This window comes from Erythrolamprus reginae, chromosome Z, assembly GCF_031021105.1.
Source record: "Erythrolamprus reginae isolate rEryReg1 chromosome Z, rEryReg1.hap1, whole genome shotgun sequence".
NCBI lineage: Eukaryota > Metazoa > Chordata > Lepidosauria > Squamata > Dipsadidae > Erythrolamprus > Erythrolamprus reginae.
Window position 1 is genome coordinate 14328575 of NC_091963.1, and position 22893 is coordinate 14351467.

Sequence of the window (22893 nt, forward strand, 5' to 3'; positions counted from 1 at the left end):
CCGTCAGGCATGGGGGAACTGACACATCTCCCCCGGGCCTATACAGTTTATACATGGAATGTTTGTGTGTGTGTTTGCTTTTAATAATGGGGTTTTTAGTGTTTTTTAAATTATTAGATTTGTTTTTTACATTGTTCTTGTTATTGTTGTGAGCCGCCCCGAGTCTACGGAGAGGGGCAGCATACAAATCTAATAAATAATAATAATAATAATAATAATAATAATAATTCGCTCGAGAATGAAGAATAAAAAGGGTGCTATAGACAGTAGTAGTAGTAGTAGTAGTAGTAGTAGTAGTAGTAGTATAAGGAAATAAATATAATTTGCTGTGTTTCATTGAAGACTTCAACTCCATTTCTACTGGTCTGTGGCTGGCTGGTTGGGTTGGTGGTCTGGCTGGACTGGTTTGCAGCTTGGGCACAAACAAGCTAGTTTCCCCAAATGCAAGCTCTGATAATGTCCATTGCATCCAAAGTCCGCCTAATGACTGTTAGGGACTGTTAAATCCAAGTTTCATTGCATTGTCATTTTGCAGTGAATTTATATGTACAGGCCTCTTTCAGTGTGAAAAGTTTTAGGCAGAAAAAAATATCAGAGTCAGAAAAATGTTCCTATATTTTAACCAATCTACAATGAGCACAAGTCTAATGTGTACTTATACGGTATAGTTACTAGAGGAATTTGTATAAAGTTTGGCTGGTATCCAAAGAGCTTTTCTACTCAGTGTGCTCAGTAGAGTTATGTATATATTTCTCTCTATATGGATTTGTAATCAGTTTCTTCTCCAATTCCACATCACTAACAACTTGCTGTCACAAAGGCAGATTTAATAAATTATTCATTGTAGTTCATGTTTCCATCACCCAAAGGACTATGCTCAGGGGTGAAATGCTACTGCTTCAGGGGTACCGGTAGTGGCGGGTGCCGGTGACTTAGAGAACTGGTAGCTGCAGCAGCACAAGGCTCTGCCCACCTGCTTGGACACCACCATTTTCTCTTTTTAACCCTCTGTGCATGCACAAAGCATTCTGAGCATGCTCAGAGGGTGAAAAAAGTGCGTGCATGAACAGAACGTGGATGAAAAAGTAAGCACACACACACACACACATGCAAAGCGTGCACTTCCAAACCGGTAGGAAAAGTAAGTAGTTTCACTGCTGACTATGCTGGATCTTTCCATTCCCATCATAGCAATATATGAATTTTTTTTCAAGTATCATACTCATATTTCATGATAAATCTTTTCTGAGACTCAGACCTTCTGTGAGAAATTTGCAGATGTAGTAAACAGACTTCAGGTATTCTTCGAATTATGACCACAGCCGAGTCCAAAATTTCCATTGTTAAACAAGGCAGTTGTTAAGTGAGTTTTGCTCCATGTTATGACCTTTTCTTGCCACAATTGTAGTCATTCAGTGTTAAACAAATCACTGCAGAATCATATAGTAATTAGCGCAATTTGGCTTTTCTCTTGACTTTGTTGATCAAAAGTTACAAATTGTAATCACATGACTCTGGGTCAATTCAACTGTCATAAATAAATTCCATTTGCCAAGTGCCCATGGGAATGCTGCAATGGTCATTATTATGAAAGCAAATCATAAATCACTTTTTTCATTGCCATTACACCTTCGAATGGTGTAAATGAATGGATGTAAGTAATAATAATAATAATAATAATAATAATAATAATAATAATAATAATAATAATTTATTAGATTTGTATGCCGCCCCTCTCCGAAGACTCAGGGCGGCTCACAACAACAATAAAAACAATACAACCGTGATATAAATCTAATATTAAAGAAAAATATATAAAATAGGCGTTGATTGCTTACCTGAACGCCTCTTCTCGTACGGTGAGCGGGTACAGCAGTCACATGGGTTGCTCATGTCCAATCCGGTGGAACTGAGCCTAGTATTAAAAAAGCTTGCCGGATCCGCCCCTTCCCCAGAATTCGCGAATCCATAGACTAGGCTCAGTTGTGAAGCTCTGTAGTGTTCAACTCTCATTGTTAGAGGAAGAAAGGTATAGAAAGGTAAAGAAGACACATACAAGGGCGGGAAGTGACTGCTGTACCCGCTCACCGTACGAGAAGAGGCGTTCAGGTAAGCAATCAACGCCTATTCTCCGTACTGAAGGAGCGGGTCCAGCAGTCACATGGGACATACCCAATAGATGGTCCCTAGGGTGGGATTAGCTTGCTATCGTGAGAGATAACGGATTGGAGTACCCTTCTGCCGAAGGCAGCGTCCGCTGAAGCATAAGAATCAATTTTGTAGTGCCTGATGAAGGAATTTGGCGAGGCCCAAGTGGCTGCTTTGCAGACCTCCTCCAACGGGGCTTGAGTCGCCCAAGCGGCCGAGGTGGCTGCGCTCCTGGTGGAATGCGCAGTGATGTTCCTTGGAACTGAGAGGGAGGCCGACTCATAGGCCTTAGATATAGTCCCTCTGATCCAACGGCCTATTACTGTTGAAGACACTTTGGCCCCCATGACTCTGGGATGATAGGCTACAAAAAGTGCTTCTGACCTCCGAAAGGGTCCTGTGCGTTGGATATATATTCTCAGCGCTCTGGTGAGATCCAGGGTGTGCCATCTAATTGCCAAGGGATGGTCTCGTTGGAGGCAGAAGGAAGGTAGGACAATATCCTGAGATCTGTGGAACATGGAACTGACCTTGGGTAAGAAGGTGGGGTCCAGTCGCAAGACTACCTTGTCCTGATGGAATTGGCAAAGGTCCTGCCTGATTGAGAGGGCAGCCAGCTCCGAAAAGCGTCGGGCAGAGGTAATAGCCACCAGGAAAGCTACCTTAAAGGATAGGTACCTGAGGGACGCCGATTTTAGGGGTTCGTATGGTGCCTGCGTGAGGGAATGGAGAACCCGTGGCAAATCCCAGGATGGATACCTGTGGACCTTGGAAGGTCTGAGGTTGGCTATGCCCTTGAGGAATTCCTGAACTTCAGGGAGGGATCGGAGAGGCTGTCTGCGGGGACCCCCTAGGACAGATGAAATGGCTGCCAGATGACGCCGGAGGGTGCTGGTGGACAGTCCTTTATGGAAGCCTTGCATAAGGAAGGAAATGATTCTGTGAATGGGGATGCACAGAGGGGAGAGACCTTCCTGTAGACACCACTGGTGAAACTTGGACCACGTGTGGTCGTAGATTCGATTGGTTGAGCCCCTTCTGGCCTTTAAAATGACCTCCACTGAATCGGGGTCATGCCCACGCAGTTCTAAATCTCTCCTGATAACAGCCAAGCGGTGAGGTGGAACCACTCCGGGTCTGGATGGAAAGAGGCCCCCTGCCGCAGCATATCCCCCGAAACGGGGAGTCGCCAAGGGTCCTGGACGGACAGCTGTTGGAGATCCGCGAACCAGGGCCGGCGGGGCCAATGAGGGGCGATTAAGATTACTCGGGCCCTCTCGGTGAGGACCTTGTGAATCACGTCCGGGAGGATTGGAATTGGAGGAAATGCGTAGAGTAGGCCTGGAGGCCATGGACTCCGGAGGGCATTGATTGCTTCCGCTCCCGGGGATGGAAATCTGGAATAGAAGCGAGGGAGTTGGGCGTTCGCATTGGTCGCGAAGAGATCCAGAACTGGTAGGCCGAATCTGAGGGTGATTTGATGGAACAGGTCTTGATGGAGGTTCCACTCTCCTGGGTCTATCGTTGCTCGGGATAGCCAATCCGCCTGGACGTTGAGACTCCCCGAGATGTGATCGGCTAGGAGCGACTGGAGATGTTTTTCCGCCCAAAGGCCCAACTTGAGGGCCTCCCTCATGAGAGCCTTGGATCTCGTGCCTCCCTGTCTGCAGATATGGCTTTTTGTGGCAATGTTGTCGGTGAGAATGAGAACGTGCCGGTTGGGAATGCGAGGAGAGAAATGCTTCAGAGCCAGGGAAACGGCTCTTAACTCTAGCCAATTGATTGGCCTGGAAGCTTCCTCCGGGGACCACGTGCCCTGGGCTATCATCCCCTGGGTGTGGGCGCCCCATCCCGATAGACTGGCATCTGTGGTGATGACAAATTGATCCGGGCACCTGAACGGGGATCCTTTGTCCATGGCCGGAGACTTCCACCACTTGAAGGATCTGCGAACACTCAGTGGGATGACAATGCGTCGATTTGAGTTGCTGTGCCCCGATCTCTGAAAAGGCAACAGAAGCCACTGGAGTTCCCTAGCATGAAGGCGAGCCCAGGGAATGATGCCTATGCATGACACCATCTTCCCCAAAAGGGAAGATAGAGTAACTATGGATACTGAAGGATTAGATAAAATGTTAGAAATTAACTCCACTATACTGAGTTTTCTCTCGGGAGAGAGAAAAACCTGGGAAGATTTTGAATCAATAATGGATCCCAGGTGCGGAATGGAAGTGGAAGGTTGGAGGTGGCTTTTTTCAAAGTTGATGGAAAACCCATGGTCCTGAAGGACTGACATGGTGACAGAAAGGTCTGATTTCACTCTCTCTAGGGAGTTCCCATGAATTAAAATATCATCAAGATAACATAAAATGTGGATGGGAGACGCCCGGATATAGGCCGCCAGGGACCCCAAGAGCTTTGTAAAGACCCGAGGGGCCGAGGAAAGGCCAAATGGCATCGCCCTATACTGGAAATGCCTGCCTTGAAAGGAAAAACGTAAAAATTTTCTGTGGCATTTGGCTATAGGAATGTGAAGGTAGGCCTCAGTGAGGTCTAAGGAGACCATGAAATCTCCCGAGTGAATGGCGGCCAAAATAGAAGACAAGGAGTGCATCTTAAACTTCCTATATTTGATGAATAGGTTTAGTTTCTTTAAATCCAAAATGGCTCTCCAACCTCCGGAGGACTTTGGAACCATAAATAGAATGGAGTAAAAACCTAGGCCCTTCTGACCGGAAGGGACCGGTTGAATGGCTCTAATGGACAATAGGTGAGAAATGGCCTCCTCCATACGGTTACAATCTGAGGATGACCTGGGAGAAGGGCAGGAAATAAAACGTTTAGGGGGAGGAGAAATAAATTCTAAAAGAAGACCTGTTTGAACAGTGTCAATGACCCAAGGGTCCTTGGAGGTGAGACGCCAATTTGAAGCGAAATGAGCTAGGCGACCCCCTATGGGAATGGAGGAAAGATTACCATCTAGGTTTTTTTGAAGCCCTGTTAGAGGAAGCTCCCCTTTGGAAACGAAAACCTCTACCCCTGGAGTTCCTACCTTGGGAACGAAAGCGGGGGGAATACTGACCTGGAGATCTCTGATAGGAAGCCGCTTGATCTTGCTGGCGCCCTGGGCGACGAAAGGACTGCGTTTTGGTAACCTTTTTCGTGGTTGGGCCCAAAACCTTCTTCTTATCCGTGGTCTCCGTGAGGAGTGGATCCAGAAGGTCACCGAAGAGAAGGTCGCGCTTTAAGGGGCCCTGGGATAACTGCCACTTTTGGCGAACTCCCGCTTGCCAAGGGCGAATCCATAGGAGTCTTCTTGCCGTTGTAGAAGCTGCAATAGACTTAGCAGAAAATCTAGTAGATTGCAAGGTGGCATCAGCCACGTACTGGGCAGCTGCAAAGACCTTGTTGAAGTCTTGTTGACCTCTCAAGTCATCGGGAGGAATGTGCTGTTGAAGTTGGCGAAGCCACAGCAGCATGGCTCTGGAGAAGAAGGAGGCCGCTGCAGAACTTTTAATGGCCCAGGAATCAGCGGAGAATCCTCTTTTGAGCATTTGCTCGATGCGCTTGTCCTCTGGACGGAGGACTTCCTCCGCCTCGCCTGGCACAGCCGCTGCCGAGTGAAGAATCTTGACAGGTTCATCTGGTTTGGGGAAAGATAGAAGCTCTTCATAGGAAGAGGAGAGTTTATACAACTTTCTGTCCTTGGTGGAGGGATTAAGGCCAGCGGCTGGAAAATCCCACTGTTTGAGTAAGGCATCTTTAAACAATTTAGGCATAGGAATTACCTCGTTATCCTCCTGTTCCTCTGTGAAGTAAGGTAAATTCTCCTCCGGGGGATCAGTGGAAGTGGAGGCTTGTTTCTCCTGGGCTGCTAATCCCGTAGAAATTCTAGCTTTGAGGAGGAGAGATTTGAATAGTTGAGAAGGAAAAATAGGAATTGGAGGAGGGACCTTTATTTGGGATTCCTCATCCTCTGATAAGCCCTGAAAAGGGTCTTCATCCTCCTCTACATCCTCATATTCATCCTGGGAGGATTCTGAATCATCCTGAATAGGAGCTCTGACCGCTGGGGAAGAACCCAAGGGGCGGGAGGAACGAGAAGGAGGAAGAGGTAAAGGGAGCTCATTGATGGAGGAGAGTTTGGCATCAATGGCTTTGGACAACACAGCAAACATAGATTGGAACTCAGGAGGTAAACTGGAAATATCAGCAGAAATGGCAGAAGAATCCCTAAAGGCCTGGGAGGATCCTGGCTGGGGGGAATCTTCAATAATATCTGGTTCCTCTGGACCTATGCCCCATAGGTTAGGTTGGGGTCTGTCTAGGTTTGGCTCATCCAGAGATAACACAGGGACCCCAGAAGGAGGCAGACTAGAGGCCTCTGGTGGGTCTTGACTACTGATTACTTGGGCCTGCACTTTCAAACGTTTTGCTGATTTGTCATGAATTTTTTGTAGGGCTAGGTCCCTTCTCTTCTCGGCCCTGGTGACCTTGGTCGAGGGGCGGGCCCCTGGAGAAGAGGAGGAAGAGGCCTGTGGGATACTAGTAATCTCATCGCCTGTAGGCCTGGCCTCTCTGGGACCTTTAGTTGTGCCTCTCTTGGGAAAAGTAGCCATAGTCTGACAATTAACAGAAGACAAGGCTGAGCCAATAACTAAATTATAAGGAGAAGATTTCAAGGACTTCCCAAGAGGAATGGATCCTGCTTCGAGGCCTCGAAGCTGCTGAAACGTGAGGACAATCTGGGCAAACCCAGAGTTCGTGCCCCCAAATCCAGCGGGGCCAGCCTCCCTAAACTTAGCAATTAAGTTAAACCAAGGCACTCTGGTTGGAGGCTTAGCCGGTGGAGAATTTAGCCTGGGACCCCCAAGGCCCGCTCCCGGATCCACGCGGTGGACTGAGGCCTACGCGGCTGGCAAAAGGCCAACACGAGAGGCCTAGATTTTTTAAAAAAGGGCGCGAAGGCCTTCGCGCCGAAAAAATCGCTCCGTAGAATTTCTTAAGGGAAAAGCGATCGACTAAGTCCAGGAGACTAGAAGGCGTCTCACTCCGCAGGAGGTATTTTATAAGCCCTTATATACAATAAATAAACAATAATTCAATAATAAATACTTGCACCAGAACCTCCAGGCCAAGGGATTAGAAGAATCCACAAGCGGCCGCAGGAATCGTAACCGGCAAAACCGCCGGGGGAAAACGAAACCGCAACTTCTCCCAAGGAAAAAAGCCGAGCCGCTTTTTTTCTTTTTTCCTTTTAAACGGCTGGCGCAATTAGTGCAAGTAATTAAATAAAGACAATAAATCTTACTACTTTTTTTGAAGGAAAGATCGAAGGGAAGGTGTTAGAATGTTGAACGAGCTATCACAATACAACCGCAGGATATGCGAACTGAGCGAATTCTGGGGAAGGGGCGGATCCGGCAAGCTTTTTTAATACTAGGCTCAGTTCCACCGGATTGGACATGAGCAACCCATGTGACTGCTGGACCCGCTCCTTCAGTACGGAGAACCCCAGCAATTAAAACCACACAACACATACATACCAAACATAAAATATAAAAGCCTGGGGGAAGTGTCTCAGTTCCCCCATGCCTGGCGATATAGGTGGGTCGAGTAATTTGCGAAAGACAAGGAGGGTGGGGGCCGTTCCAATCTCCGGGGGGAGTCCACAATTACTTGGACACTATAGCAAAATCAGTTATCTATGGTTTCAAGATTAATATCCCTGCAACAAATTTATGTGGAATAATTGTTTTCCTTTGAAAATTCACAATATTTTATTTTAGCTTTGATTTATTTGATACACTATACTAATTGTGTAAGCATTAATAATAATACAATGATGATACATCAATAATACACGGATCATCACTCACTCTTCTTTTAAAGAAGGAAACTTGATTGGTGGTCCAATACACTTATTTACTGAATGACGACTTGTCAAGTCCACATCTTCAAAAGCAAATAAATAGTATTTATTTGAACATAGAAGACAGTGATAGATTCAAATAATTACAAGTAATAAATAATAGATGAATCTAAGACTAGTCTCATACCAATCTATGTGAGGGTAACTTGTTTTTTGGTTGCTAAGTCGTGTCTGATTCTTTGAGAAGAACATGTCAGGTTCTTACTGGGTGCCTTAGCATTTGGGAAACCCAAAACTTTCAAATGGTTTCAGAATTCCAAGAAAAGGAAGTTTATTGTTACAGGAATTCAGAAAAACATGCTTCAATAATGTTGAAGAGAAGGTGCATCTATAGCAGGGATGGGGGACTATGGTCCTTTTATAGAAACATAGAAACATAGAATGTTTAATGTTTAAATTCAGTTACTGTGGATTTATCTACCACGTCTGCTGAAAGTTTGTCCCAAGGATTTATGATTTATGATTTGTGAACTTCTACTCTCAGAATTCCTGAGTCCCTATGACTGGCTCAGGAATTCTGGAAATTGAAGTCCAGAATTGGCCATAGTTGCCTACTCCTGGTCTAGAGAATGTTAGCTTTAAAAGACTGTCAAGGACACATAATTGAGAAATACCAAGTTGTCAGGTCATGCTAAGTCAAGGATGTTGGATATATCACAACCAAGTTGATACAACATAATACATTTTGATATAATGTAAATGTAGATTCAGCCACTGGACTAAGAAATTAATTACAGATTCTTCACAAATAACTCTAATGTCATCATTGCTCTTCTCCCTGTCTCATTCCCAATGTTTGAGAAATGATGTATATTTCCCAGTTGGTTCTCATCTGGCTTCCCAAAAGGATGCTCTTCAAATACAAGAATGCAGGATGACGGGACTGATTGCCATGTTTATTGAAGTGTAATAATAAAAATAAAATTATGATAAATACCATTCATTACATGTATTCTTTAAAGCTACCAATCAATAATAACAACCTTTGTCAGAAAACAAAGATTTTCATGGTGTGAAAACAACAGAGCTCAGAAAAGCGATACAGGTAGTTTTCAAAACATAACCATCGTAAAACCTAATTTTATGAACAGTTTTGTGGTGGTTGCTAAACAAATACTGTGACTGTTAATGAATTCTCCAATTATTAAATAAAGCAATGATTTGCTATGGCACAGTTTTGCTGAAAACTGAAAGAAAGTGCCAAATTCTAGCAAAACCCTCATAAAATGCGGTCCTTAGGATGCTACAAACAGCCCTAAATACAGCCATATTGTCCAGTACCTAAAATTTGTTCATGTGAGAGGGAGGCCTGATTGTTAGAACTTCAAATCTGGCTCGTAAATAGCCCAAAGGTAGGCCCATCAAAACTTCAAACGGTTGCTAAGCAACTGATTAAAAGTCAAGGAATAAGTGAACCATGTTTTTCCTTAAAGAAAGAGGTTGAGACAAACCACATAACCTCCTGTCTAAAATATAAATCTAATCAATGCATGAAACTAAGGGGAAATAATAGAAAATAATTTCCAAGATTTTTGTACATATTTATTAACCTTGAGCCGGCGTGGTGTAGTAGTTAGAGTGTAGCACTGTAGGCTACTTCAGCTAACTGCTACCTGTAGTCCAGGAGTTTAAATCTCACCATTGGCTCAAGGTTGACTCAGCCTTCCATCCTTCCGAGGTGGGTAAAATTTGGACCCTGATTGTTCGGGACAATATGCTGATTCTGTAAAAGCCGCTTAGAGAGGGCTGTAAAAGCACTATGAAGCGGTATTTAAGTCTAAATGCTATAAATAGCTTCTCCATGAGAAGGAAAAATATGGCAAGGGAATCCACATGAGCTACTGTAGATTGAAGGTATGGCAATATTTAAGTTCCAGGAACATTTAGACCATTTCCAGCATAAAACCATTTCCTGAGGTGCTGTTTGGCCATTTCAAAGGGATTAATTTGACACCACCCAGGAAGCATTTCCACTATGAACAAAAAAATTAAAATTATATAAATCTTTGACTACTGACCCAGTTTTGAAAATCAATGCCATAGCAAATATAGCTTCTATAAAAATTAATTTGGAGATGGAACAACTGGTTCAATAGAAATTTAATCCCTTGAACAAAGAATTAAGAAACGACTTATGTCGTAGAAAGGTATTGAGATTAGACACTGATGTCTGACTTTGCTTTAAAAACACTAAGTTTCCCCATATTAGTGTTCAACTGTCATTTATGTCTGCTTTCCATTTCCCCACTCCCCCTGATCTCAAGTCAAAACTGTAGACATCATAAATTAAATGGCAAAGCAGCCAAATATAATCTTGAAGTGCTAGATAATAATAGCTAGTTTAATTATACCAAGGGCTTCACTATATATTGAAAACAATTCACTATGAAATCCTATACTCTCTGACTTTGGGGTTACTTGTACCAAGAATCTGCAGGATGCAAGCATACAATGTTTGCTGCTGTTATTAAAATCTGGCTGGCCTCTGGAGGAGAACTTTTCAGCAGTAGTTTTCCTTCTATTAATTTGCATTTGCAGATGTTTAAGAATATGCCCAGCAAACTGACCAGAAATAGAAACTGACATCTTAAACTTCTACATCACCCAAATATCACATGTATGTGATACGTACAATTCATATGTCACTTTTCAATGCTGTTGTAACTTTGAATGATTTCTAAATGAATAGTCGTAAATTAAGAATTACCTGTAGTATCTAGATGACCCTTGCAAGCACTTTTTTGTATATAAAGGCCCATTGCTAACTATTAAGACACTGAAAGTTTTGAACACTTTTAAAATAGGAAACAAGGGGGAAGTTATTCTAAATCAATGAGCAAATATACTTAGCATCCAGTTTAATTTGTAAAGATTTTAGGGCAAAGTTTTTCAAACTTCATGGTGCCACGGCCTCTTAAAATAATAAATACATTGTGTCACACCGCTTCTCCATGAATAAGATAGTCTTCAACTTACGACCAGTAGTTCCAATGGACCCAGTTCCAACAACCAAAGGGTCCTCAATGTTATGTGACATGTCAGATGCTCGACAACCAAGGTCTAACCTATGGCTGCGTCCAATGTCCTACAATCACATGACTACATTTTATAAAAACTGCTCATACCAAACCATTGCTTCACTTAACAACTACAGCAATTGTTTAATGACTAGGGTAGTCATTTTACCACAACGGTGTTAATAATGGCCACCTAAACCAGTGATTTTCAACCTTTTTTGAGCCGCGGCACATTTTTTACATTTACAAAACCATGGGGCACATTGGGGGGGGGGGTTGTAAAAAAAGTTTGGACAAAAAATTCTCTCTCTCTTCCTCCCTTTCGCTCTATTTCCCTCTCCCTCCCTTTCTTTTTTCTCTCTCTCCATCCCTTTCTTTCTCCCTTCCTTCCTTCCTCTTTTTTGCTCTTTCTCTCCCTCTGTCTTTCTCTCTCCCACCTTCCCTCCCTCTCTTTCTCTCTCTCTCTTTCTTTCTCTCTCTCTCATTCTCTTTTTCTCTTTCTTGCTTTCTTTCTCTTTCCTTTTCCTTTTCCTTCTCGTTCTTTCTCTTGCTTTCTCTCTCTCTTGCTTTCTTTCTCTCTCTCTCTTGCTTTCTCTCTCTCTCTTGCTTTCTTTCTCTCTCTCTCTCTCTCTGAGCTTCGCGGCACACCTGACCATGTCTCACGGCACACTAGTGTGCCACGGCACACTGGTTGAAAAACACTGACCTAAACAATCATAAAATCAGGTAGCTGACCTGATTTAAGAGTGCCACAACTTATGACTGTGATGGGCAAGCTCCATTACTGTCATCAGTCGAGCACTATCTGTATGATGAATCTCACAAGTTTCATTTGGGTGGTAAGTGGATTATTCACTAATGGCTGATATCCGGAGATAGCCCATATCCTCATATTCGTAACCTTTGGTGAACATTTCAAAGCTCCCTTGCTACAGATAGTCATGCTGTACTCATCAACCATCAGCTCTTCACTGACATCACTCCAGCACTTATACCAGCAAGGTGTCATAGTTTCATCGGGGAAGTGGCAATAAAATTCTCTCCCAAAGGCAAGCATGTTTTCATGAACTTAAAGGCAGTATATTCAAGTATGGGATTCAAGTGGCTTGTTTTGCTGCAGCTAGCGATAATATATCTGCTGCTATAATAATGAAAATCAGTGACTTCAGAATTCAGGAAATGGCCTAAATTGATAGTAAGATCCAGCACTTAAAACATAAGACTTTTTTATCAGAAATTATATGGTATACTTGTTTTTTTTATTATCAGAAGAAAGATAATTGGATTATAAGTGATTCTATTGATGAAGCATTAGATTACACAGGCTTCAGCCAATCTGAGACCTCCCAGGGACAAAACAAACAATAAATGTGAGGTAAATTGGGGTTGCAATTAAGGAAAATACACAAAGATAAGCTGCTTCTGAAATTAACAAAGGATTATGCAGGTTAAATGAAAGGGAAATATCAGGAAAGCTAGATAAAAGATCAAATAATTAAATAAGTCCATGAAATCTAGTTTATTGAAATTTTACAGATTCGGAGTTGTTTTAAATGTTACGAAGAGATAGGAGCTAGAATGCAGCTAGCTCCTAACTTATAACCAAAACTCGGTTTGAAACTTCCGTTACTAAATAATTTGAGCCACCATGTGACAGAATTCACGACCTTTTCTGGCCACTGTTTTTAAGCAAACCACACAGTTGTTAAGTGAATCTGGCTCCCCCACTGACATTGTTGATGTAAGGCAGGGGTATCAAGGTCCAGGCCCGGGGACCGGATCCAGCCCAAGGGATACTTAAATCTGGCCCTCAGAGCTGCCTTAGAAACAGCAGAGGACTGGCCCGCAGTGCCCCTGCCAGCGAAAACAGGCTCAATTTTCATCACGACATCCTCCTGATGCCCTCTGTCAGTGAAAAGTTTGCGAGTCTGCGGAGAGGGGCGGCATACAAATCTAAATAAATAAATAAATAAATAAAAGCTGTCGCAGCAGAAAACAGAGCTCAGGACCCTGTTTCTGCTCACGGAACTCTCAGGCCCCCACAGACTCCCACAACACAAGTGACATCACGCTTGCCCTGGCTAAGCCCACCCCGGCCTCCATGGTCAAGCACAACCCTGACGCAGCCCTCAATGAAATTGAGTTTGACATCCCTGATGTAAGGTGTCATGAAGGGTTGTAAATAGTGACCATGTGACCATAGAATCCTTAACTGTCAAAAATACTTAAACACATAGATGGCATGTATTTGTAGGAATGCTATGAAAGCCCTAAGTGTGAGGACCAGTAATGTCACTTTTTCAGCACCATAGTAATCTCACATGGTTTCTAAATTAATGGTCGTAAGTTGAGAACTACATGTGGTGGCACACTTCAGAATAATGAACCCATATAATAATTCACCAATGCTACAATTCAATAGCAGATTTAACAGAGTAAAAAAGTGGGAAGGGACCTTAGAAGTCTCTTAGTCCAATTCCCTGTTCAAGCAGTAGAACCTTACCTATCATTCCAGACAAGTGGCTCTCCAGTCTCTTCTTTATAGCCTCGAGTGATGGAGCACCCATAACTTTTGAAGGCAAGTAATTCCATTGGTTAATTGTTTTCACTATTAGGGAGATTTCTCCTTAGTTCTAAGTTGATTCTATCCATTGCTTTTTGTTGGCCTTCTGGTGCTTTGGAAAATTAGTTGACCCGCTCTTATTTTGTGACAGCCCTTCAAATATTGGAACAATGCTATTGCTACTGTATATATAGGGAATACCTATAGTTATTAATTCTCAGTCTTTTATGTGGTCTTTACTTCCTAGATCCTACTGGACTCCTTTCTATCTTTCTGATAATTTGGTTCTTAAGGCATCAGGCCAAACCAGGAGGCGGTGAATTATAATACAGTAGTCCCTCGCTATACCGCGCTTCACCTACTGCGGCTTCACTTCATTGCGGGTTTCTGAGGAAGTCGATCAGCAGATTTAAACAGCCCGCCGAACTCGATCAGCAGGTTTTTCACAAAAAAAAATATATCTAAAATTGTAAATACTGTATTTAAATACTGTATCTAAAATAAATACTGTGTGGGAAGGGTTTATAAACACTTAAAACAATGAAAACTTACCAAACAATTACAATATAAATACTTAAATAAGTACTATCAGTCGATAAATTCCCCATCGCGGATTTCACCTATCGCAGCCAGGTCTGGAACGTAACACCAGCGATAGGTGAGGGACTACTGTATTCCCTTAGGCGTGAAAGCTGGCTGGGTGTCTTTGGACCAATCACCACGATTCCTTGAGCTCTGGTCCCATTTTAGGAATGGAAGCTAGTTGGATAGCTTCGGGTTAATCACTACTTTGAGTTCTAGTCTCGCTTTAGGCATGAAAGCTAGCTGGGTAACTTTAGGCCAGCCAATCATTTGAGCCCGACCTACCTTACAGAACTATTGTTGTGGGGAAAATATGAGTAGAAAGGAGAAATAGTATTTCAATATCTAATAATAACAATACAAAATAATAAAATTGGGGTTTAAAATCTTTTTTTGAAAGAGGAAATGGCTAGAAGAAGAAGGGTGGTGTCCACATATATATATGAACTGTTACTGAATTGTCCCTTAGTGTGTAAACTTGGCTCTTCTACAAAGTTTGGGAGGTGCTTATCTGAACTAGCTCCTCAGAGATGACGTTATTATAAGGTTTCTGGGGGGGGGGGAGATAGTCTGTTAACACTTCATAATTGTTCATGTTTCTTGTGTGTGGCTCAAAGCCACTTTGGCATGGAACTATACTACAAGTAGGATGCTTGGCTGCATAGCTAGAGGTATAACAAGCAGGAAGAGGGAGATTGTGATCCCCTTATATAGAGCGCTGGTGAGACCACATTTGGAATACTGTGTTCAGTTCTGGAGACCTCACCTACAAAAAGATATTGACAAAATTGAACGGGTCCAAAGACGGGCTACAAGAATGGTGGAAGGTCTTAAGCATAAAACGTATCAGGAAAGACTTCATGAACTCAATCTGTATAGTCTGGAAGACAGAAGGGAAAGGGGGGACATGATCGAAACATTTAAATATGTTAAAGGGTTAAATAGGGTTCAGGAGGGAAGTGTTTTTAACAGGAAAGTGAACACAAGAACAAGGGGACACAATCTGAAGTTAGTTGGGGGAAAGATCAAAGGCAACATGAGAAAGTATTATTTTACTGAAAGAGTAGTAGATCCTTGGAACAAACTTCCAGCAGACGTGGTTGGTAAATCCACAGTAACCGAATTTAAACATGCCTGGGATAAACATATATCCATTGTAAGATAAAATACAGGAAATAGTAAAAGGGCAGACTAGATGGACCATGGGGTCTTTTTCTGCCGTCAGTCTTCTATGTTTCTATGTTTCTAATCTTAGTAATGAATAATAAAAATAAATACACCATCTTGACCCATCTAGTCATAAAAAGTATATAATTATTATGAAAAACAGAGTTAGCTCTCTGAGAAGGAAGGAACTGTTCCATTCATATTAATGCAATGTTTTTTTGAAATTTGAAATCTGAAAAGCATGTCACGTAAGAGTGGTTTTGGACAGCAAATTTATTTCTGTCTTGGGCCATGTAGTATAGACTTTCTGGAGTCAATATGAAAGGGGGGGGGGTAATCTGTAATGAATTATGCAGTGAGAAGCTGTTGTATAAAACATAGAAGGTACATTTATAGAGACTACCAGTAGTGGCATGCAGAAAGCTTCAGGTAGCAACTGTTTAATCAAGTAGAGTCCTACGTAACTGGTGTTACTATTAACATACACTTTTTTTTAATGAGCTTACTGAAGCATTTGGGACATTTCCTAAAACATATTTTACAAATACATTATCTCCCCACCAAAAAAATACGAGTTCATCCTTAGGTTAGAAATGTTACATTGCAACGTTGATTTACACCCATATTTTTATGCAAACTGCATATTGAGTTAATTTAAAAAGACATGATTTGATTGTAAACCTTTCTCATTTTCTCCGTCTAAAGAGAAGATGCTTACCTTAAAGGAATCTCTACCATTGGCTTACCTTACATTGTGTATGCTTTCTTTCAAGCGACCGTGAAAAGGTTGCATAGCTCTAAGGCTGATATACAATTATAAACATATTTAACAGAGTTTTGAAGAAGGCAGACTCTATTAAATTCACAAAACCTGCCTTAGACAGTCTAGACCAGTGATGGTGAACTTATGGCACGGGTACCACAGGTGGCACACTGAGTCATATCTGCTGGCACATGAGCTGTTGCCCTAGCTCAGTTGCAAAATCCATGTGTGTGCTGGCCAGCAGATTTTTGGCTTGCACAGAGGCTCTGGGAAGGTTTTTTTTGCTTCTAGAGAGCCTTTGGAGGGATGGGAGAAGGCATTTTTACCCTCCCGCGGTTCCAGGGAAGCCTTTGGAACCTGGGGAGGGCAAAATACAAGCCTACTAGGCTCACTAGAAGTTGAGAAACAGGCCATTTCCAGCCTCCAGAGGGCTTACGAGGAGGGCAAGGGAAGCTGTTTTTGCCCTCCCCAGGCACTGACTTATGGGTGTGGGCACTCGTGCATGTATGATAGCGCACGTCCACCCTCTTTCGGCACCTGAGGGAAAAAAGGTTCGCCATCACTAGTCTAGACCTCTTACCCTATCCAAGAATTGAGGTTGCCTATATCAACCGAGGACAAGACTTAAGTATATTTCTAGTAGTTACGAAATAATTCACTGAAATTATTATAAGCAATTTACAATTCACAGCCTACCTTATAGAATATCAAGCATAATTGTCTCTACTTTAGGAGACAATGTATAAATAGCCCTTGACTTACAAACATTCATTTAGCAACTGTTCAAAGTTAAAACAATAATGTAGTTAATTACAACCAGTCCTCACATTTACAACTGTGGCAAGATTCCCATGGCCAAATGATCAAAATTCAGGTGCATCACAACCATCATGTATTTTCAATAGTTGAAACTTCCCAAAGTCATGTGATTATCATTTGTGACCTTCCCAGTTGGCTTCTGAGTCAATGGGGGCGGGGCGGTCTGGGTGCACTCAATAACGTCAATGATTCATTTAATAACTGTGGTATTTTTTTAAAAACCATGAAATTGGGTGAAATTTAGTTCACCACCACTTTCTGGTCCCAATTGTGGTTGTAAATCAAGGATTACTGTATAGCTTCTTCTGAATCCCAAAAAATGTTTTGAAGGAGAACTGCTTTTTAGGTTGTGCCTGTGGGTTCGTGTTCAGGCTTAATTTGATAATCTGACAATTACAAAGATGTTTTTTCATCTCTCTTTCGTTCTTGTTGTCCAGTGATCAGATCAGTTTGAACATTTCATGACCAGCATGTGAAAGGCAAGAAGAAAGAAGAAAAAAGAAAGAAAGAAAACAGCTGAAGTAATTCGAGTTGCGTAGTAATCTAACTTGGAACAAGCGCAAGACTGTTTTCACTGATTTTGCATTCTTGATGGGAGGCCCTTGATTAAAAAAAGAAAAACCTAGCTTATGCTTTTAATAACGTCCCAACTATTTGTAGCCCACAAGAATGTCTACGATGTCAAGCAGCAAGTAAGGAAAACAACTGAAGGCAAATGATGCCACAAAAGAAGTGATTATTTTGTGGAGGAGTTTTCTGAAAAGTAAAAACACAGGTGCTAGGGTCGCCCCATAGCACAACACATCCAGCAGATGAAAAGAGTAATTTTACATAAATGCATATCTACAAATGGTGATCTATATCAAACATTCAGGGACAGATAAAGTGGGTAAGATATGAATATACATATCTCCCTTAATTTTCAAATTCAGCAAAAACATGTGACATATATATAGACTACATCTGTATGTATTCTAAACTATATTAAAACTATAGCTATTTCAGCTATAGTTATTTAGCTTTTATATAATGGTTTATTATTTTTTTACATGTTCACACACACACACAGATATAAAATTTATATATATATATATATATATATATATATATATATATATATATATATATATATATATGAAAAAATAACCGAGTTTAACAATAAGCACAATAAACAATAAATAACTGAGTTAAACAATAAGCAAACTCCAAACAGCAAGATGAAGAAAATCTTAAATTGAAAACATCAAAATAATGCAGCAAAACACCCAAATACCTTATTTTTTCTAAATAAGTGTGCATGTACAGTATAAGTGAATGTCTATATGAATATGTATGGATATACAAACAATACACACACACACACAAATACTCACAATATACATATATATGCACGCATATCTGCCTACTCTCACATGCACACACCTTTTGCTCTAGTGCTTTGATTTTTATGAATATTGTTAACTTCACAGTGATTTTTTTATCCTTCACTCTGAATGTTAACATCTATGATGGTATGGGGTATATTAAGAATAATGGTTTTTCTCTTACTTCCCTCTATCTCAACTATTTAAGCTAAATCAATATTTGCATGTCAAAAACACAGATCCTTGAGAAAAGTTATACTATACTACAGCATCATGCAATAGTTTATAGTATTATGATTAAACCTGTCACAAAAATCAAGTACAATCATAATGCAACAGATGAATAAGTTCATACTGGTAAATGGATCAGAAACAATAGAGACTATTAAGATAGCAGTTTAGTTAAGGGGAATTCCATGGCTGTGTAAAATTTTGAGCTTGGATCTAAATCTAACAGACAGCTGATATTCTACAGCTATAATCTAGATTAAAAGGAACATATATCAAAATGTTTCAAAGCTACTTGAGACTCCTTTCTAAAAATTTAGTTCCAAACTATATTTTGGGTGGAAGGGGACATTTTATAATGGTGGGTAGACAAAAAAAAAGCAATCTAAATGTTTGGTAGTGTAAAAAGAAAAAGTAAAAAAGTGGTTCTCAACTTGGCGGTCAAGATCCATTTGGGGATCAAATGACCATTTCATAGGGGTCGCCTAAGACCATGGGAAAAGACAAATTTCCCATGGTGTTAGGAACTGAGCTTCTATTCTGGCGCCTTGGAACATATTTTTATAATCTGACCAATCAGGCATTTACAGTGGGGGTGTCCCTCTGACCTTCCTGCCAATCAGCTTAAAGCTGTTGGAAGAACAGACTTATGGTTGGGTGTCACCACAACGTATGGAACTGTATTAAGGAGTTGTGGTACTAGAAAGATTGAGAACCACTGGCCTTCAGCAATTGTGCAAAAGCTAATATCCTCACTGGATGCAACAGAGGAAAACATCTGAACAGAAGAAAAATAGAAAAATAGAAAGAAATGGGTTGCAAGCTGCCATGTCAGAATAAATTGGCCAGTCTCTTTCTCTCAACCCAACCTGAGAGAGGGGAAAGGAGGCATGTTGGATATACAGTATTAACCTCCTTGAATTATCTGTAAAAATAATAAAGGCAATAAATGATTGATAAATAAATAAATAAATAATTCTATTAAAAGCTCAGCTGCAATTTTATATTCATGTCTCAGATAAAATTCAGTTGGTCTAAATTCTAAGCAAGCAAACAGTGGGCTACAATTTATAGAAACGGGGTAAAAATAGCTTGCTAGATAACAATCATACTAAAAAGGTAATATTCCTGAAGTTGCTATTTTTTGAATTGCATATTACTCCATTTTAGTCCTAATGTTTCTGATTATGTATCATGAGTCATTCTACTTCTACTGTTCCAAAAGCAGGATTGTTAGTGAATCATCCAGTGAAATATTATAAATGAAACTAATATTGCAATAAATCACTGCAAATATCTGACACTGAGTAAACTATTTCTAATTAAGGAATATGCCGTGTACGTATGACTCTGTTAAGAAAAGTACATTGGTGAAATTCAATTTTTTTTACTACGGGTTCTGTCGCTGTGGTATGGTTTGGTGGGTGTGGCAGGGGAAGGATACTGCAAAATCTTCATTCCCTCCCCACTCCTGGGAGAAGGATATTGCAACATCTCCATTTCCACCCCACTCTGGGGCAAGACAGAGATGGTATTTGCTGGTTCTGCAAGCTACTCAAAATTTCCACTACCAGTTCTCCAGAACCCTTCAGAACCTGCTGGATTACCCTAGAAAGGTAGTGTTCATTTTTTTCATGCTGAATGATGTTGTGTCATCTGCAGCTTATGTTTGGCACAAATAAATCTGAAATAGGCTTAGAGCTTGAAAGAAGTAGGTGATTTAATCTGCAGGCTAGAAGAGTAACATAAGAGCATTAAGTGGAGACTGAATGTAACACCTAAGAAGCCAAACATTTCTTGTTGCTAGTTGGAAGTAGCAGTTAGCCATCCAAGTTGTTTGAAAAAGGTAAACAGAGTTTGATACTTGATTGGAAGACCACCAGAAAATGTCACGTCTATGTAGAGAAAGCAGGTAACTTGAAGAAACATCATTAAATTAAAAAATAGCAAAGCATTTAATCTCAGCCAACAAGATAGTGTCTTCCAATTTAAATTAAAGGAGAAGAGATTTTGAAGGTTAGGAGAACATGAGAAGCATATTTGTGGTAGTAAGAATAATCTGATCATTGAACCTACTACCTAGTAGAAATACAGATTAATCCTTACTGAAGATTTTCAACCACCAGTTTCGATAGCTTAAGTGTGGCTTTTATCTAAACTTTCCATTATTAAGGGAAGGTCAAGATTCTGTCTGATTCTTAGGATCTTATGAGCTTCATAGGTATCTTATCGATTAAATGAAGATTTGGTAGATCAATCTGAGAATTATAGTAGTTTAATAAATGAGTATTTGTCAGTGTATGTCTGGTTGCCAATGGAACTTCATCTTGTCCAGGAAATTTGTAAAAATAACATAATATCACTGCTTTTGATACCAGTGAGCATGGTATCCTTCTGCGGCGACTAAGGGAGTTGGGAGTGGGAGGCACTGTGTTATGGTGGTTCTCCTCCTATCTCTCTGGCCGGTTGCAGTCAGTGTTGGTAGAGGGACAGAGGTCAACCCTTAGATCCCTCTTTTGCGGAGTGCCTCAGGGTTCAGTCCTCTCTCATCTCCTATTTAACATCTACATGAAACCACTGGGTGAGATGACATGGGGTGAAGTATCAGCAATATGCTGATGACACCCAGTTATATATCTCCACCCCACATCAGATCAGTGATGCAGTGGATATGATGTGCCGATACCTGGAAGCTGTGAGGATCTGGATTGCAGTTAATAGGCTCAGACTTACAAGACCGAGTGACTAGGGGTATTTCCTCTGAAAGACTATATTAACTGTTCATCCATGGTTCTGGGTGGGGGAGAAATTGCCCCCCCCTTCGCAGTTTGGGTGTCCTCCTAGATTCACAGCTAAGATTAGACTAACATTTGACAGCTGTAGCTAGGGGGACCTTTGCACAGGTTCACCTAGTGCACCAATTGCGACCCTACTTGGATCACGTTTAAATTATTGAAATGTGCTCTACATGGCGCTATCCATGAAGAGTGTTCGGAGACTACAGTTGGTCCAGAATACAGCTGCACGAGTTGTTGTAGGTGGACCTAGGTACATCCACATTACACTAATCCTCCACAAACGGCACTTGTCACTGATTGGTCTCTGAATTCAAGCTGTTGGTCATTACCTTTAAAGACCTACATGGCTTAGGCTAGACTATCTTCGAGCCTATCTCCTACCATATAGCTCCCAGTGACCGGTAAGGGCCCACAGAATTGGTCTTCTCCGGCTCCCATCAGCTAAACAGTGTCAGCTGGCGGGTCCACGAGGGAGGGCCTTCTCTATGGCTCTGTAACCAATTACTTCCTGATATCCAGACTATCCCTACCCTATTGGCCTTTTGGAAAGTGGTAAAGGCCGGGCTTTTCTGACAGGCTTGGGGTCATTATTATGATGGTAACCAGCGAGATCTGACCATTAATGGTATGCAGGGGTTTAACTATTTGTATTGTAAATTGTTTTAAAACTTTTTTTAAAAAGTTGTTTGTACAATTATTGCTATTTTATATTTTTGCTGTGAGTTGCCTAGAGTCCCTAGGGAATTGGGCGGTATAGAAATTGAATGAATGAACAAATGAACGAACGAATGAATGAATGAATGAATGAATGAATGAACGAATGTATGAAAGGTCTATCCAGAAGATATTTTAGGTGGTATAACAACACATTAAAATAAAAATTGGCATATATTTTGAATATAACTTAAAAATATGATGGCCTTATTTTTTCCATTTAAAATGTTCCCACCCTCAAAGGCCCAAACAGTTCTGAGACTGGGCATATGAAAATAACTTCCTTTTATATAAGCTACTGATACTATCCTAATGTTTTTCAGAGATCCTTATGTTTTTCACTTATCCCTTTGGGGCAAGTTATTCTCTGCTGCTGTATCACTCCATCTCTGAAGAGGCTGTCTTGGCACCAAGGTGTCTGCAGAATCTACCAACCAGATATTATTTTGCAATCTGCACTCTTTGTATAACCCTTCTGGACATTTGTGCAAGGGCAGTTCCATGTAGTGCTTCAGAGGGGACCAAAGCACAGATTTCTTTAGCAAACTCCATCATTTCTAGAAAGGACTATAGCTATTAAGCAGCAGCTGGCATTGGACAAAGCCCAGATTTCAAAAGCCATACGATTTGGCAGTGATTAGCTGGTCTACTGATCACTAAGATCTCAGCTTGCATCTGTTTTGAGTGTATTGGGCTACCAGATTCAAACAATAGTTGAAGTTCCAGTTGAAAGAGTTGCATCAGCATCACAATGAGATTAAACCACAAACTTCAAACATTTGTCCAAAATAACTTGGT

At 41.2% G+C, this 22893-nt stretch overlaps 1 protein-coding gene across 4 annotated transcripts in view; it reads right to left on the bottom strand.

Moving 5' to 3' along the window:
- Positions 1–22893, bottom strand: part of LOC139154351 (disco-interacting protein 2 homolog C) — a 416316-nt gene that overhangs the window by 294044 nt on the left and 99379 nt on the right. The gene's annotated exons all lie outside the window — the stretch shown is intronic.